Below are 20,020 nucleotides of genomic sequence, written 5' to 3' on the forward strand. Positions count from 1 at the left end.
CACCCATATAGTCCTGCACACATGCTGTCTTCAACACATACAAACAGTGAGTGACTCATTCATGTTCCTATGCACTACATAATACCCCCCACCGAACCATGCAGATACTCAGACTGACACTCAAAAAACCAACTAATAACCTATATAGACACCCATGTAGCTACTCACCAACCCATGCAGCCACTTATACAAGTGAGAGACTGATACAGATATTTACATATTTAAACATTACTCACTAAGCCATGTATTCACTATGATACACTTAATCAGTCAGTTACACAATCAATTTTTAAAAAACAAATCATCCATTTAGACACTTATATACCCATTTATTCTTCCATCAACCTTGAGATATACATATATAAAACATATTTAATTTTCAGAAAAACACACATTCACTGGATGATGTCATCAGTGATGTCATTTGAGATGTCATCAGTGATGTCATGAGTGATGTCACTGACCATGTCATGAGTGATGTAATATGTGACGTCATCAGCAGTGCATTGCGGGCGCGTGCGAGTTATAGTTAGCTGAACTAACTATAACGGGGCAATTTCATTGGTTTTTTACGAGTAAAATGTCCAGCTAACTATAACATGTGTGAAACCTATGGTTTTTTCACTGAATATATATATATATATATACACACACATATATGCCACGGAACATTCTGTTGTCGGCCGCTACCAGACGCGTTTTGACTGCGTCGCAGTCTTGGTCACTGATAACAAGACCATAGAACGCTGCCATTTTTTAAATTGCCGTGTTAACATGTGACATTTTGCAAACTACAAACAAGTGATAGTGAAGACAGACTAGTAGTTCCGAACTACAGGTTTCATATGCCATGAACATACTGTACAGAAACATTACAAAACAACCAAGTGATTGTTAAATTCATGCTCTGTTTGCACCACAAATTAATTAAGCAGCGCCGATTTTACATTAACTTATTTTTATATTGACATCTCACTATTGCAATTTACTAGTATGGGAATTTGCCCAAGGGGGCTCACAAGATACCAATATTTATACATAATTACTAATATAATTCATTTATATACAATTAACACCCCGCTATTATGTCTTTTCTTTTTCATATAATGTTTCTTTCATTAAGCCCCAGTGGGCATGTGTTCATACGACATGACACTGTCTATGGAACTCTTCCTTATTAAATCTTTACCAATTTTGTCTGTAAAACTTCTAGAAAAATCTTTAAAATTATTCTGTACTGTTTCTTAATTCATTGTCAACGGCATCAATCACAAAATAGGTCAACCCTTTGGAGTCTTTATTATGAAATTTTTCAAATTGACGGGCTACCGGATATGTTCAGTCCCCATTATTAATAGCCCTCAGATACTTTAGGACTCTCTTATGGACTTCCAATATAGTGCTGCCTACGTATCACAAGCCACACGGGCATTGCAGGACGTAGACCGCAAAACTCGTCTTACAGGTATATTTGCCTTTGATCTTCCTCATATTCCTGGTAAGTCCTGTTTTATATTTCTCCATGTTGGCTCCATGAGTACAGGCCTTGCATTTACTGCATCTCAGCCAAGTACTCTTTGGTTGTGGTTTTTTCAGAATATTACTCACTAAAGCCTGCTTGAATGACCTAGCTCTCCTATATGTTATTTGTGGTCTACGGGGGACTACTTTACCAAGGATGGGATCATTTTTGATTATATGCCAGTTTTTGTTCAGAATGCCCCTTACTGTATCTTGCTGTTTGCTGAACGTTGTTATAAACCTACATTGATTTGTTGTCTATTTTACTGTTTTTGTCTCTTTATTAAACAGTATTTCCTCTTTTCTTTTTTGACACTCTTTTAATTGCTGTCTCTACCCATTTGTGGGGGTACCCCCTACTTCTGAATCTTCGTTTGAGGGTGTTTAGCTCTTTTTTAGTTTCTGCCTCATCACTACAATTGCGCTTTGCACAAAGACACTCTCCGTAGGGTATGCTTCGTTTAAGATTTATTTCAATGAAAGCTTTTTGCATGCAATAGTGTGTTACCCGAAGTGAGTTTTCTAAACAGCTTAGTTTCTACTCTTCCATTGTTGATGTACACAGTTAAGTCTAGGAAGTTAACTTCTGTTTTACTTACTTCACTGGTGAAAATTAGATTCAAGTAATTATTTTGTAGTTTACTGATGAAGCTTTTTACCTCATCTTCAGTGCCTTTCCACACTAAAATCATCGATAAACCGACTCCAGTGCATAATGTGTTCTTGCCATTCCTCCTGGTACTGTGTCTGGACCACCTGCTCCTCCCACCACCCCATATGCAAATTAGCATAGCTGGTGGCGAAGCAGGTCCCATTGCAGTACCACAGATCTGATAGAATAGATCGCCATTGAAGAGGAAATAATTACTGCATAGACACTTCTCAGCCAGAGGTGAAACACGTTGGGTATGGCAGCGTTTTTGTAACAAAGCCGCCTTGAACTTAAAACACACGAGTGAGTGCGTCCTTAAACAATAATTTTGGCTGTTGGGAGGCGGCGGAATTATACTTGATGTAAAATTGAAACCGGCTTGTCCCTGCCGGAAAGGACGCACCGCCTTAGAGGAGAGCGCCAGCGTCGACCTTGGGACTACACCGTGGTAACATATATATATATCTCCAACAATCCTCATGCACTCGAAAATGAAGCAGCACACAGTTTCTATCCACAAGTAGTTTTAATGTGCAAAAAACAACGTTTTTCGGCCTGGCGGCCTTCGTCAAGTTTGCTAAAGTTGATCAAGACTACGGTCAAAACGCATAACGAGCATTAAAATAGCTATCAGTTTTGCAATCTGAACTCTGAGTGTGCGTTTACTTGGAATTTACGTGGATTATAGATTAGCCGGTTTTGAGATTACCGGCGTCATGCACCAACTGACAATGGTCTCGGTCTTGAAATGACCCTTCTCTGAGGATTATATATATATATATATATATGTGTGACAGAATGCTGTTGGAGCCTAGAGGCTTTGAAGAAGTGTCAACGAAACGTGTCAGGCAAAACTCTTAATGTGGCTGAAGCGCCAAGTTGGTTTTCCTTAATAAATCGGAGGCAAGATTTACTCACTTGCGTAGGCTCCCTCTTTTCAGACAAACTTTGGGGTTTGATATATATATATATATATATATATATCAATACCCCTTCTGAGTAAAAAGGAGTCCGACACAGCAAGGGTTAGTGCTCAAAGCGTTTATTCATTCCGCTCAGTCCCAGATATTGTGAAGCGTCTCGGCAGACGCGTTTCAGCGTTGTCCGCTTTCCTCAGTGCCAGCTTCACTTCAAATCGTCACACCTGGGGCCCATTTAAATGTTCTTATAGTCACTCCCACTGACTGGATATCTCGGCACCATTATAATCTTAAAGGCACAATGTTTTTTTCGACGACTTGGTAAAAGCGCGATAGTTCAGACCTCCATAGTATGGATTTGCCACACACGAAGAGAAAAGGCCTTTCAGTAAACAGCATTCTTGAACACACAGTGGAGTCCCAACGTAATTGACTTCGGGTAGCACCCTCGGACTGGAGGTCAGTAACAGTTCTTGATTTTGAATAAATTCAATCCCCAAGAGCTTCCCTTATATATACATATATATATACACATATATATTAATTTTTACTTTCAAAAAGAATGACGAAGCCGTGTGCGGTTCCACAGATTTTATTGTCGGCCGCTACGAGATGCGTTTTGACTGCGTCGCAGTCTTGGTCACTAATAACAAGACCATAAAACACTGCCATTCTTTAAATTGCCATGTTAACACGTGACATTTTACAAACTACAAACAAGTGATAGTGAAGACAGACTAGTAGTTCCGAACTACAGGATTCATATGCCATGAACATACTGTACAGAAATATTACAAAACAACAAAACAACCAAGTGATTGTTAAATTCATGCTCTGTTTGCACCATGCTCTGTTTGCACCACAAATTATGTAATATGTGACCTCATCAGCAGTGCATTGCGGGGGCGCGCAAGTTATAGTTAGTTGAACTAACTATAACGGGGGAATTTCTAGGGTTTTGTACGAGGGAAATGTCCAGCTAACTTTAACACCCCTGAAACGTATGGTTTTTTCAGTGAATTTCTAAGGTTTTTTAAATGCCAATTCCTAACTATAATGTGCATGAAACCTATGGTTTTTTCAGTGAATTTCAAAGATTTTTTAAATGCTAATTCCTATCTATAATTTATCTCTAAAGCTATGATGTTTAATGATTTTCATTGAATTTCTAAATTTTTCAATTTCAGTGTGTCAATTCCTTTAATTATGTTTTTTTAAAATACTTTTTATCACCTTTTTTTAAACTTATTTTTTCAATTAATTCTTTTAAAAATTAAAAAATATGTTTTTATTGTTTTTCCCCAAAAAAATTGTTAATGTTTTAAAATATAGTTTTATATTTTTTAAAATATTTTTTAAACTATATTTTCAAAACTTTATTTATTTATTTTTTCCAATTTTTTGGGATCCGCGCTCCAAACGCGCTAGGAACCGCGCACCCTGCGCGCATTACGCCGTTTAAAAAAAAATTGTTAGTCTTTTAAAATATAGTTGTATATTTTTTAAACTTTATTTTCAAAACTTAATTTTTTATTTTTTATTTCCATTTTTTTGGGATCCGTGCACCCAACGCGCTAAGAACCACGCACCCTGCGCGCATTTCGCATAGCAAAAAAAATAAAAGGGGGGGCCCCAGGGGGTCCTTCTGGGACCCCCTAAGCAACACTAGAGGGTCAGAGTATTTTTACCCTGCCCCCTTTATATGTTTTAAACACTTATTCCCCTTACTTCTTCAGCCTCACTTCTACCGAGGCACAAAATGACACTTGACAGCCAAATAGCATTCAGCGCGTGATCGGGAGGGTGCGCGCTCGGTTCGGGGAGGGTGCGCTTAGGGTGCGCTTAAGGTGCGCGGATCCTCCGAGGCCATAGATATATCTATGTTTTTTAATCTAATTTTCTCAGGAACTACTGAACGGATTTACACCATTTATGCAAAAGGCACGAGTCTGAACTGAGGACTACCTCTTTGCCAAATTTGGTGTAATTCCGTTCAGCAGTTCGGGCTGTAGCTGCGTCAACAGGTCCTATGGGAAGTTGCATGGGGAAAACGTGTTTTGGGACCCCCCTTTTTTCTCAGCCCCCGCTTGATGAATCCCCACGAAACTTTCAGGATAGGAGCGGAGCGGAGCTGGCCAAACGTTTGGAAAATTTCACGAAGATTTATCAACCGGCGCCAGACTTATTGGGAATAGAATGTTGCGGATTTCCTATGGAAAATAGGTCCTAACTATAACTAACTACTGGCGACTGCCAGTAGGTAAAAAAAAAAAATATATATATATATATATATTACCTACTGGCGGTCGCCAGTAGGTAGTTATAGTTAGGACCACGTTTCCATAGGAAATCCGCAACATTCTATTTTGAATAACTTTGGCGCCGGTCGACGAATCCTCGCGAATTTTTCAAAATAGGTGGGGCGCTGCGCTCCGCTCCTACCCTGAAAGTCTCGGGGGGATTCGTCAAGCGGGGGCTGAGATAAAAGGGGGGTCCCAAAACGCGTTTTTCCCATGCATTTTTCCATAGGACCTTTAGACAGGGCTACAGCCCGAACGGCTGAACAGAATTTAATGAAATTTGGCAGAGAGGTAGTCCCCAGGTCAAGGAAGTGCCTTTTGCAGGTTTGGTGTAAATCTGTTCAGTAGATTCTGAGATAATAGCCTTTAAATCAATATATATATCTGTGGCAGCTTACGGTGCGCTTACCGTGCGCTTACCGTAAGCTTACCGTACGCGTACGGTGGCGTGCGCGAGCGCGATTCTGATTGGCTCTTAGATCTTAGTAAACATTCGAGTCGGTCGAAACCAGGAAGCGGCGGCCGCCATTTTCTCTCTCGCTTCCTGAGTTGGGCAGCAAAAACGTACCCCAAATATATGTAAAGAGGCAGTTTCATGAGATACTAACCACCCAGCATTGATACAGGGGTCCCCAAACCACCCCCAAGCCCAAAAAAAAAATAAATTTTTTTTTTCGGAAAATCGCCGATTACGCTTACCGTACGCGCACGGTAAAAAATTAAAAAAAAAAAAAAACTATCCACATTCTCCCCACCCCGTGTGCAAATGGTGCCCGAAGAATACATTTCACAAAGATGCGCAAAATATGTCCCCCATGTGCGCACGGTGCGCGAAGCCCCACATGGCCCATCCCGCTTAATGTGGCGTGCACGGCACTAACTGCGTAAAGTGGGCGCGCGGTGCGCGAAGCGCACCGCGTGCTCACTGTGCGCGCACGGTGCGCGAAGCGCACCGTGCGCGCACGGAACGAACTGCGTTAACTGAGCGCGCACGCCACGAATGGCGTAAAGTAACTTAGCATTTAAAAAACCTTGCAAATTCACTGAAAAAACCATAGGTTTCACACATGTTATAGTTAGCTGGACATTTTACTGATAAAAAACCAATGAAATTCCCCCGTTATAGTTACTGCAGGCAACTATAACTCACGCGACCGCAATCTTCTGCTGATGACATATGTGTCTTTATGAAAAAAAAATATTTGTAATATATGTAAAGCTAAAATTTAATGGAAGAAGACATGGGCAAATAAGTGTCTAAATACAGTATTAGCATCAGCAGAGGATTGCGGTCGCGTGAGTTATAGTTGCCTGCAGTAACTATAACGGGGGAATTTCATTGGTTTTTTATCAGTAAAATGTCCAGCTAACTATAACATGTGTGAAACCTATGGTTTTTTCAGTGAATATATATATATATATATTCACTGAAAAAACCATAGGTTTCACACACGTTATAGTTACGATTTATCATTTAAAAAACCTTGCAAATTCACTTAAAAAACCATAGGTTTCACACATGTTATAGTTTCACTCGTAAAAAACCAATGAAATTCCCCCGTTATAGTTAGTGCAGGCAACTATAACTCACGCGACCGCAATCCTCTGCTGATGACGTCAGATATTACATCACTGTATTTAGACACTTATTTACCCATGTCTTCTTCCATTAATCTTTAGGTATACATATATTACAAATATTTATTTTTCATAAAGACACATATGTCATCAGTGATGTAATATCTGACGTCATCAGCAGAGGATTGCGGTCGCGTGAGTTATAGTTGCCTGCACTAACTATAACGGGGGAATTTCATTGGTTTTTTACGAGTGAAATGTCCAGCTAACTATAACATGTGTGAAACCTATGGTTTTTTAAGTGAATCTGCAAGGTTTTTTAAATGCTAATTCGTAACTATAAGGTGTGTGAAACCTATGGTTTTTTCAGTGAATTTGTACGTTTTTTAAAATGCTAAGTTATGTATTTATGAATTTTATTTTTTTTCAGGTTTTTCACCGTGCGTGCGCTGTGGGCGCTCGGTGCGCTTTGCGCACCGAGCACCCACGGTGCGCCGTGCGCGCACCACGCGATTTTTAAAAAAAATAAAAATTGTTTTTTTCGCCCTTGGGGGTCCTTCTGTGACCCCCTGACCAAGGCTAGGGGGTCAGGAACTGTCCACTCTGCCCCCTTTTCACGTTCTCCACCTTTTTTTTTCACCCCCTCAGACTGCGAGAGACAAAATGGCGGCCGGCACTTCCTGGTTTCGACCGATTCGAATGTTTACCGACATCCAACAACCAATCAGAATTGCGCTCGCGCACGGCAGGGTGCGCGCACAGTGCGCGCACGGTGCGCGCGTATAGATATTTATATGCTTTTAAATGCTATTTTCTCAGGAAATACTGAACAGATTTACACCAGACCTGCAAAAGGCACTTCCTTGACCTTATGGCTACCTCTCTGCCAAATTTCACGTAATTCTGTTCAGCCGTTCGGGTTGTAGCTGCGACTAAAGGTCCTATGGAAAAATGCATGGGGAAAACGCATTTTGGGACCCCCCCTTTTTCTCGGCCCCCGCTTGACGAATCACCCCGAGACTTTCAGGGTAGGAGCTGAACGGAGCGCCCCATTAGTTTTGAAAATTTCGCGAGGATTCGTCAACCGGCGCCAAAGTTATTCAAAATATAATTTTGAGATTTCCTATGGAAACTAGGTTGTAACTATAACTATCTACTGGCGACCGCCAGTAGATAAAATATATATATATATATATATATATATATAAGTATCTACTAGTTAGGACCGTGTTTCCATAGGAAATCCGCAACATTCTATTTTGAATAACTTTGGCGCCGATTGACGAATCCTCGCGAAATTTTCAAAATAGGTAAGGCGCTCCGCTCCACTCCTACTCTGAAAGTCTCGGGGGGATTCGTCAAGCGGGGGCCGAGAAAAAGGGGGGGTCCCAAAACGTGTTTTCCCTATGCATTTTTCCATAGGACCTTTAGTCCAAGCTACAGCCCGAACGGCTGAACAGAATTATTTGAAATTTGGCAGAGAGGTAGTCCTCAGGTCAGGGATGTGCCTTTTGCAGGTCTGATGTAAATCTGGTCAGTATTTCCTGAGAAAATAGCATTTAAATCAATATATATATCTATAGGCGCGCTCCGAGCGCGTACGGTAAGCTTACCGTACGCGCACGCTGCCGTGCGCGAGCTTAATTCTGATTGGTGGTTACATGACTGTAAACATTCGAATCGGTCGAAATCAGAAAGTGTCGGCCGCCATTTTGTGTGTCTCACACTGATAAACAAAGGTGGAGAACGTGAAAAAGGGGCAACGAAGAGAGTTGCAGACCCCCTAGCGTTTGTCAGGAGGTCCAAGAAGGTCCCAAAAGTATGAAAAATACATTTTAATTTTTTTTTTAAAAATCGCGGGGTGCGCGTACGGTAAGCTTACCGTACGCGCACGGCAGAAAAAAAACAATAAAAAAATAGAAGTAAAAATCAAATTTAAGTGTTTAGATATTAGGGGGCTCTAAAAAGAGCCGTTGTGTTTATGAAGTGTTTTTTTGTGGTACCTACAAGTAAGTACTGATGCAGAGTCTAAAGTTCAAGAGGAAGACTCTGTTGCCTTCATCAGTGAAATGTACGCCGTCTCCTCTATAAATGCCTTGCATGTTGTAACGCAAGTTGTTGTGGTATATAGAACCCATACCATAGTCTCTGAGGAAAGCAGAAATAGATTTGTTGACGTGCTTTCTTGCTTTGTCAATCTGTGGACAAAATTGGTTGGACCAGTTCCACTTTTGCCTTTGGCATATTTTAGAATATACAAAGGCAGATTGAGGAAAAAGCGACATTAATTGCACAAAGGTGTCCTTAACAAGCATTTCCAGACCTACCCCAGTTAAAGTGCCTAGGTCATTTCCACCACAGTGCACAATAATAAGGTTAGGCTGTTGGAGGTGTAGAAAAGATTTCACCAAAGGCATTAATTGGTGCCACTTTAACCCTCTCTGACCAATCCATTTAATGTCTACATTTGGCAAAGCAAGGTCTCTCACCATACCTCTTTTTTCTGCATACTTTTCACTCCAGAAGACATAGCTGTGACCTACAATCCACACTGTGAACATCTTTCAAGGAGATCTGGATGCACTCAGGAGGTGTCTTTCAGTAGAATGGCAATATGCAATGGAAGATAGATGTAAAATGGAGGCTAACATACTTTTTAAAGAAAATAACTGATTGGCTGATTCAAACCATTTTACAGTTAAAACTAGGCTGTATGTTTAGATTTTTAAAAGCATGTTTTGGATTGGTACAGAAAAATGTGTTCCCACTGAACATTACTTTGGATTTGCTATTAGCTTTGAAAAGTCAAGCACTCTTGCTCTTTGGATTTGAAACATTGTGTGCTGAACTTCTGACCTCTCTGCTCACACCAGTGTTCCATGACCTGTTGCTATGGTAGCAGGCAGAAGTCCTGTTGGGGGAAGGGATGATTTGGAAAGGGCTTGAAAGTTGCAACCAATAGAAATGTGTGATTCCATTTGAAAAAATGTGGGAAGGACTGTGATTTTACATTAACATGTATATGTGTGCTCGGGTGACTTACTGAAGGGTTTGCTTCAGTATGTCGAGCAAAAGTCCTGGGATGTACATCCCTAATGTGTCTCACCATAGTGTGATTACCAAAGGAATACTTCTTCCTTGAATTACCTCTAGATAACACACGCTCACAAAGTGAGCAGGTGACTAATGGAGCATTTACCTTTTTCTGCCCCTCTGGAAAAGTGAAATACTCCCAAACAAAAGAATTATTTTGTTTCCTCCTTCTCTGTCGGATGATGCTGCTGCCCTGCTCACTCTCAGAAGAGGACTGCTGCTCTGCCATTGTTTCCCAAAGACAATTCAGCTCCTTCTCCTAGGGAATCACAAGAAGTAATGAGGGGAATGGGTGTGGTGTAGGAAGATTCTGGAACTGAAAGTAGTTTAAACCAATCAAAAGTGTTGTTTCTTGATCACATGACCAACCGTACGCACACGTTAAGCTTACCGAGCACGTACGGTAAAAGTACGCATGCGCGTACGAAAGACACGCGCACGTACACTTCCGCGTAACGTGCGCGTGCGCGTATGAAGCATGCGCTTACGCATCGCATAGGAAGTACGGACGCGTCCGCAAATTGCGTAAGCATGCGCACACGGAGTATAAATATTACGTACGCTCAACGTACATAAAGCGAAGCGTGCGCTTACGGTAAGCTTACCGTACGCGCACGGTAAAAAAATTAAAAAAAAAAAATTAAAAAAAGATAAAGGTTTGTTGAAGATATTAACTATGTTATACAACTATATCTAACCATTTATTTAAAAAAGGTGAATCTTTCTATATTGAAGAATGCATTAAATCCATGAATATATACATAGGTAGCATAGTGTTTAAAGGAAAAAAGAAAAAGAAAAAAATGATGTAAAATACCAAGCAAATTCAATGAAAAAAACCATAGGTTTCACACACATTATAGTTAGGAATTAGAATATAAAAAACCATGCAAATTCACAGAAAAAACCATAGGTTTCACACACGTTATATTTAGGAATTAGCATTTAAAAAACCTTGCAAATTCACTGAAAAAACCATAGGTTTCACACACGTTATAGTTAGGAATTAGCATTTAAAAAACCTTGCAAATTCACTGAAAAAACCATAGGTTTCACACACGTTATAGTTAGCTGGACATTTCTCTCGTAAAAAACCATTGAAATTCCCCCGTTATAGTTAGTTCAGCTAACTATAACTCGCACACCCGCAATCCACTGCTGATGACGTCACATATTACATCACTCATGACATGGTCAGTGACATCACTCATGACATCACTGATGACATCTCAAATTACATCACTGATGACATCACTGATGACGTCATCAATGTGATAAATTACCACATCTTCTCACACCTTTATAAAACATTTGATATACCAACTCAAAATTACAGAGTTCCATTCTCATATCCATAAATAATGCAATACCAATAACTGCATACCCACATATTAACTTTTAGGTCTTCATACACCTCCACACACTCACCTGTAAAGTCACTCATAGTTACAGTCACTCCATAAAGTATCGTATGAATTTATACACACACCTATATAGACACTCACACACTACCAATCATCCATAGAGGTACTCTCACACCTAGTCATTCATACAAATAATCACACTGCCATTTACTCACCTATGCAGTTATACACACTCAAGTTCCCTTGCTCACAAAAATAGTATCACATTTTTATGCTCTATTAGAATCATTGACAAAAGCACACACTCATCCATACAGTCACTGTCACAATCACACATTCTCACATCTAGCCACTTATATACTCTTACACACATATATAATGCTTTTCACATATGTAGTTAGTCACAAATGTACCACTGAGATATACATTCAACCCATAACACAGCCATACATCCACTCACTCCTCTATGCACAGAGTCACACACACCTTACCCACACAAACACTCAGGAACTCATTCAGATACTGAGACAAGCAATCAATAACTCATATAGACACTTATATAGCTATTCACAAAACCGTGCCGCCACTTATACACCAACACACAGACACATACAAACATTTATACAGTTTAGTCACTAGTCTGAAGTAAGATGCACTTAAACGACTCACTTATCGAGTCAGTTACGCAACACAGAAAATCATCCCTTTACACACTTGTGCACCCACTCATTCTTTAACAGGCCTTTCCCTATATATATAAAAGATATTGAAAATTTTAAGAAAATCACACATTCACTGGATGACGTCATCAGTGATGTCATCAGTGATGTCATTTGAGATGTCATCAGTGATGTCACTGACCATGTCATGAGTGATGTAATATGTGACGTCATCAGCAGTGGATTGCGGGTGCGCGAGTTATAGTTAGCTGAACTAACTATAACGGGGGAATTTCAATGTTTTTTTTTACGAGAGAAATGTCCAGCTAACTATAACACCCCTGAAACCTATGTTTTTTTCAGTGAATTTCTGAGGTTTTTTAAATGCTAATTCCTAACTATAACGTGCCTCAAACCTATGGTTTTTTCTGTGAATTTCAAAGGTTTTTTAAATGCTAATTTCTAACTATGCCTACAGAGATAGGACATGTGAAGAAAGAAGAAAAAATGCACAGAAAGAAAAAAAAGAAGTGCAGAAAGAAGCAACAGAAGTCCTCAAAGACGAAGAAAAGTGCAGGAAGAAGGATAACGTGCAGAAAGAACAAAAAGAAGAGCAGAAAGAATCCTTGTTGCAAAATAATCCTGTACCCTCAACTTTTTCAGACGGATACTGGTGGTAACTGAGTCTGACTAACCAGTCCTAGAGCCAGTGCTATGTTAAAAGACACTCAGAAAACAGTGAAAACACCTACATACACTAGGGAACATTATGCGTTGGGGTCCCCCTGTGATTAGCATGACCTCCTCTGTAAACCCCTAGTATATAATAGGGCAGGGGGATTAAAACTAGCTCTTAAAACAGGCCACAGGGCGTTTTTGCACACGTTAACTCAGGCCCCGTCCCCTCCCTTCACCACTGTGTAAACACGCCCTGTGTCCGTTTTTAGTTGGGAGATTAAGTTCATTTGAATCCTGAGGGTCCCTAGGGTCCAACTAGCCCACTAGGTACCTCCAGTAAGTGCCACAGAGCTGCGTTGCAGAGAGGTGTAAAAAGTGGCACAGCCTGGACCACCTCTCTGCAATGCAGCTCAGTGGCACTTACTGGAAGCACTTGGTGGGCTAGTTAGCCCCCAGGGGCCCTCAGTATTGAAGGGAAATTATATCCCCAATTTAAAACGTGCCATAGTTCCTGTTTGCACACGTCAACTCAGGCCCCGTCCCCTCCCTTCACCACTGTGTAAACGCGCCCTGTGGCTGTTCTAAGTTGAGAGATTAAGTCCCCTTGGATCCTAAGGGTCCCTAGGGTCAAACTAGACCACTAGGTACCTCCAGTAAGCGCCACAGAGCTGCGTTGCAGAGAGGTGTAAAAAGGGGCTTGGCCTCAGAACACCTGTCTGCAGCGCAGCTCCCTGGCGCATACTGGAGATGCCTGTTGGGCTAGTTGGCCCTCAGGGACCCTCAGTATTGAAGAGGAATTAATTTCCCAACTTACAACTCACCTGGGGGCGCGTTTGCAGAGTGCTGTAAGGAGGGGGCGTGGCCTCCGGCACGATGCCAGTCTTTTATTTATTTTAATTTTTTAAGAAGGGGGGCTGTGTGGTTCCCCTTCTTATTCTAATTTATTGGCCCTGATGACCCCATCCCCCAGGGCCTGTCTCCTAATTATATTTTTTTGACCCCAATCCCCAGGGCCGGCCACTGTTTTTTATTATTTTTAAAAAATATATATTTATAGACCCACCTAGGACATGCTGGACAAACCGTACGTACCTATCACCATGACGATTTGAGTGATCTTCATTAAAAGGCGACTATGCATACAATGAATCCACGTGGAATGTATTTACACCACTAGTGAAGCTCTGACATGTCTGATGCCCTACCGTGCCTAATCCCGGTAGACACCCTTGTCGTTTATTTATACAAACATGGGTAGCTATTGACGGGCACATTTAATACACATGCACACCAAGCCATTCAAAGGGGATTCGACAAAAATTCGACCAAAACTATGTAAGGAATCCCCTCACGGTTAATAAAACACACATCCACTGCCGGATGTGTAATACTTTTTATTTTACTCTCTGGAAAGGGGACGAACATCACTTGAGAGTCACTGCGTGCTCCTGGCAGAGCCCAATGCTGTGTTACACCCACTATTGCCTGCCGAGTGCCACACACCTCTGTGTTGTATTCCACCAGCTAGTGCATATGCTATGACACTCTCTAGCCCATGTGCACTGTAACACCACCCCGTGAATATGTCATGCCACACTTGTCTTCGCACGGGTTATATTGCCCCATCTAACGTGCCTTCCTCGATGCCTATGTTATAACGCACAGTGCTATGCCATGCATATTACAATCTGGGATCCATATCTTTGTCACAGTGCCTATGCAACGTTACACTCCCCAGCACATATTTTATATTACAACTTTAGAGAGTAGTTAGGTTACACAACACTGCCCTGTGCATATTACACTCCAAGGCGCACATCGCATAGCACGAGCTAGTGCCTGTGCTATCTCGCGCTCTCCAATGAATCTGTCATTGCGCACAATGTATTGCATATTATATTTCACGCCCGGTTCATCTTATATCACACTTTTTGGTGCATAGTTTATACCATACACTATATCTAGTTTTCATTTTCAATCGTGCTCTCAGGACTATGTTCTATATAACAATGTGTTCACCTACCCTTTTCACGGGCATTACATTTTGCGATAGGGGTGGAGGATCAGGGGGTGTTTCTGCCAAGTGAGCCCGGAGTCACAGTCACAAACGTCCTCTTCTTCCTGAATAAAAGTGAGATTATGCTGCATACTTGTTCATATTTTAAGTAGTTCGCACAGACACACGTTTTAAAAACAATAAAGTTCCTAATACCCGCCTTCTCTGAACAGTTAGCTTGCTGCCCCATCCCCCTCCTCCCTATCCTCTGTTGTGTGAATCCATGGACTAGCCTCCTCCCTCCTGCCATGCATGGTCTGAAGTGCTGCCACTGCCCTCAATTTAGTATGATGTACCAGTCCCCTCCTCCTGCCCTCCATTGCCCAATTCTATGCCCCATCATTGACCTCCGGCTTAAACTCTGTGCTCAGCTTGCTGCCCCTATTCTCCTTCCCCCTGCCCTCTGATGTCTTTGTGCATGCCCCTGCTCCATCCTTTTTGCCCACCATGTTCCATGGACCTGCCACTCCTATCTACTCTGAGTGTTCTGTTGAGCTGCCACTCCCCTCCCACCTGCCTAGCATTGTCAGATGACTGTAACCTGTCCCTGCCACCTCCACCCTGCCTGTCCACATGCCATGCCCCTATCCTCTTCCTCCTGTCCTACATGGTCCATTGTACTGCCACACCATTCTGCCCTCCCTGGTCTGTTGTGCTGCAACTGCTCCTCCTGCCTGCCCCGTGCGGTCTGTTGTGAGGCCCCTTCCCCTGAACTTTCTTGTCTGTGCACAGGTCCTGACCCTCCCTTCTATCCTCCATCGTCCTTTGTGCATGCCCCTGCACCCTCCTTCTTGCCCATCATAGCCATTGTGCTGCCACTAACCCTCCCACTTGCCATGCATGGTCTTCTGTGCTGCCATGGCCCCTCCCTCCTTCCCTGTGTGGTCAGTTAGCTGCCCCTGACCCCCTCCCACCTTCCCTCCATGGTCTGTGTGTATGCCATCACAGTCTCACTGTTGCTCTTCATGGTGTGTCTTGCTTCTAGTGCCCATCCTGCCTGACCTCCATGGCTATCTTGCTGCTCCTGCCCTGCCCCCTTGCCCTCAGCCCTCTGTTTCCATGTGCAGACCCCTACTCCCTCCCTCCTGGCTTGTCTGTTCCATTGTAATGCCCCTGATCCGTCCCTCCTGCCCTTTATGGTCTGTTATGCTGCAGCTTTCTCTCCTGTCTGTCCATTATGGTCAGCTAGCTACCATTGCCTCTTGCCCCTCTGTTCTCCGTTGTCCATGTGCATGGTCCTGTCCCCTCCCTCTTGCTTTCTATGGATTGTTGTGCTGCACTCCCGTCCCGCATGCCCTGTGTGGTGTATTGTGCTGCTGCAACCCCTGATGCCTGCACTGCAGGGTCAGTTTGGTGCACCTCTCCATGTCCCTCCTGTCCTCTGTTATCCAAGTCCATGTCCCTACCCCATTTCCTTCCATGATCCAATGTACCATACTTGCGAACATTTTGAACTTGGTAAGAAGGAGATTTTGAAAAAAAACTGTGGTATTGATTTTCCCCTTTGAGTTACATTGAAAAAGAGGAGATTGTAGACAGGAGACAGATCAAATAAAGCCCATTTGAGCTTAAAAACATTGGACGTTTCCTGGCTGAATCGGGTCTGTTGGCATGTATGGTTGTACTACCATTGCCTCTTCCTTCTGCCCACAATGGTCTATTACATTGCCACAGCCTCTCTTTCAAGTCCTGTATTGTTGGTTTGTTGCCCCTGCTCCCCTTTCCACTGCCCTCCATAGTCTGTTGTGCTGCCACGGCCCTTCCTGCCTGCTCAGTGTGGTTAAATTGTTGCCTTTGCACCCTCCTACCTGCCTTCAATTTTCAGAGTCCGTGCCCCTGGCCTCTGCCTCTCAACAGTATCCTAATGAACAACTAGATTGCTAACATTCTATATTTATTACAAAAGTGTGGAACGCCTGACGTCATCTTGATGTAATCAAAACTGTAATACCTAGAGCATTTCCTTTAGAAATTACATATATGAGAGGGTCTTATTGGCATCAAAATTATGGTTAGTGCTCTAAAAGACTAAAATAAGGACATATTTTCTGAGTTTTCAAATAGCGACAAAGAACTTTTAAATTATTTGTTATCTTTATGTTTTTTTATCCAGTTGACCACTTGATTAAATGTTGCACTTAGGGGAGAGGATGTGGTGTTACTTCCAGAACTGCAGACTTTGCAACTGGGGAACCAGGTTGGAGTTTCTGCTTCAGCTCGACATTCTGTGATTTTGGTCAAATCACTTAGTCTCCCCATGTCTACAACCAAAATGAATTTGTTCTTGTGTGATGTAACCAATGCTCATGTAAAGCACTCCAATACCTGACTAGTCTGCACTATATAACACTGCAAAAACACAAAATAATAAGTGTTTTGCACACTTCTGTCATTGGGCTATATTTGGGCTACATCTGGGTGATTTTGGGCTACATTTGGGCTCTTTTGTCTCCGGTGGCCATCTTGGGAGATTTATTTGTTATGAAGTTTCCTAATTTCCTCATGTACTGCAGTCTCCTCAGTAGGAAATGCTTTCAGTTTTTTACTTTGATTCCATCATGAAGGTATTCAGATATGTCACACATTTGCCATAAATTCTGAAAGTTAGCACTCTAGTTGCTCATTAGATCACTGTAGTAAAACTACTGTTCACCATGGAAGTCTGCTCCTGGTATTAAAAGTGCATGTTTCAGTCTGCATGTCAGAATTTTTGAATGAAATAGAAGAGGATTTGAGAAGTCACTCAAAATGTGCCCTCATTTTCTTCAGCATTAATCATAATTTCTATGGCAAAATGAACCCCCTCATTGTGTTCCTTTTTAAATTAAATGTTTTAAGTGTTACCAGTTTATTCCAATCAAGATGGCTTCAGGTGTGACATACTTTTGTCATAATGAAGACAGTAAGCGCTCTAGTTGTTTTTAAGAACACTCTGGGACATTCTGTCATTGGGCTATACTTGGGCTACATCTGGCTGATATTTGGGCTACATTTGGGCTCTTTTGTCTCTGTTGGCCATCTTGGGAGACTTATTTGTTATGAAGTTTCCAAATTTCCTCATTTACTGCAGTCTCCTCAGTAGGAAATACTTTCAGTTTTTTACTTTGATTCCATCAAAAAGGCATTCAGATGTGTCACACATTTGCCATAAATTCAGAATGTTAGCACTCTTTTTGCTCATTAGATCACTGTAGTAAAGCTACTGCTCACCAGGGAAAACTGCTGCTGGTATTGAAAGTGCATGTTTCAGTCTGCATGTCAGAATTTTTTTAATGAAATAAAAGAGGATTTCAGAAGTCAATATGTGCCCTAGTTTTTCTTTCTGCAGCACTAATCATACTTGTTATGGAAAAATGAACCCCCTCATTTTGTTCCTTTTTAAATTAAATGTTTTAAGAGTTACCACTTTAATCCAAGCAAGATGGCTTCAGGTGTGCCATACGTTTATCATAAGTAGGACTGTTAGCGCTCTAGTTGTTCTTTGGAACACTCTGGGAAGCTGCAGTAGAACACAAAGGAATCAACTGACAGTCTCTGCCCTTGTTGGATGTACATGTTTTACTGAGAATGTCAGACTTCATTCTCACATGACTGAGAAAGATAATGTGAATTTACAGAAAATAAGCTCTCAGTTTAGCTTATAGATCACCTTCCAAACCTCTGTGGGAAAAGCATGAGAAAATATTTTTCTCTCAATCATGATATCCCAGCAGAAGGCTTTTTCACATCGTGAAATCACCTTAGAACATACCACAATTCCTAAAATGAGTATGGTACCATCAACAAATGATTTATAATGTAACTAAAGTCTTAAAACCTTCTATTAACTGCAATGCTTTTTAATGAGGTGCTATCATGTATATTGGTCCCAAGATGGCTGCCAACACTTCTTGGATGAAGTGCTGACAGCCAATCAGATCTCAGGATGAGATGTGTGGTTAGGCTCCGCCCACATATATATATGATTTTACTTTTGATTTTCTCAGGAACTACTGAACAGATTGACACCAGACCTGCAAAAGGCACTTCCCTGAGCTGAGGACTACCTCTCTGCCAAATTTCAAGTAATTCTGTTCAGCCGTTCGGGCTGTACCTTGGACTAAAGGTCCCTATGGAAAATTGCATGGGGAAAATGCGTTTTGGGACCCCCCTTTTTTCTCAGCCCCCGCTTGACGAATCCCCCCGAGACTTTCAGGGTAGGAGCGGAGCGGAGCGCCCCACCTATTTTGAGATTTTCGCGAGGATTCGTCAACCGGCGCCAAAGTTATTCCAAATAGAATGTTGCGGATTTCCTATGGAAACACGGTCCTAACTATAACTATCTACTGGCGACCGCCAGTAGATAATATATATATATTTTACAGATTTCATCCGTTGAGCAACAGGATATGTCCAAGAATGGACACGGACCCAGATTCGGTGCAAAGATGTTTTATTCCTCACCAGTCGCCATTATGCGTTTCGGCTCGCTTGAGCCCTGATCACATGACAGTGGTAAGTAAAGGAAGTGCAATATTTAAAGTGACAGTGCCTAATACCAAAGATACCACGTGATGTTTGTCGTAATTAACATGGAAAAGATACTGAGCATACTCATACATGTAATTAATATCTGTTTAATCAAATAGTCCAACCACCACCTGTTTGATAAATTACTTATCTCAGTATCACAGATTAATAATCCTGTTTACAGTAAAGATGCCTAACCATTTCAATAATGCTGTCGCTCCTGATTAAAACATCTGCATACATATCGGAATAATACCTTGTATTGTCTATACTGCGAACTACTCACTATTGATGAGGCAATTAATATTATATATATATATATATATATATATATGTATATTACCTACTGGCGGTCGCCAGTAGGTAGTTATAGTTAGGACCCTGTTTCCATAGGAAAACCGCAACATTCTATTTTGAATAACTTTGGCGCCGGTCGACGAATCATCGCGAATTTTTCAAAATAGGTGGGGCGCTACGCTCCGCTCCTACCCTGAAAGTCTCGGGGGGATTCGTCAAGTGGGGGCTGAGATAAAAGGGGGGTCCCAAAACGCGTTTTTTCCATGCATTTTTCCATAGGACCTTTAGACACAGCTACAGCCCGAACGGCTGAACAGAATTACTTGAAATTTGGCAGAGAGGTAGTCCTCAGGTCAAGGAAGTGCCTTTTGTAGGTTTGGTGTAAATCTGTTC

General features: G+C 41.7%; 1 protein-coding gene across 7 annotated transcripts in view; it reads left to right on the forward strand.

Moving 5' to 3' along the window:
• The window catches only part of DNAAF3 (dynein axonemal assembly factor 3), a 249,240-nt gene that overhangs the window by 34,163 nt on the left and 195,057 nt on the right, over window positions 1–20,020 (forward strand). For 2 of the 7 annotated variants that reach the window (XM_085616401.1, XM_085616405.1), the window contains one exon: window positions 19,161–19,315. The exons of 4 other annotated variants lie outside the window; for them this stretch is intronic. The gene's annotated coding sequence lies outside the window, so the exon portion shown is untranslated. The remainder of the gene's footprint in view (window positions 1–19,160; window positions 19,316–20,020) is intronic. One more of the 7 variants, XM_085616402.1, reaches the window with a different exon arrangement.

The sequence above is a fragment of the Triturus cristatus genome, chromosome 7 (genome assembly GCF_964204655.1).
Source record: "Triturus cristatus chromosome 7, aTriCri1.1, whole genome shotgun sequence".
Classification (NCBI taxonomy): domain Eukaryota; kingdom Metazoa; phylum Chordata; class Amphibia; order Caudata; family Salamandridae; genus Triturus; species Triturus cristatus.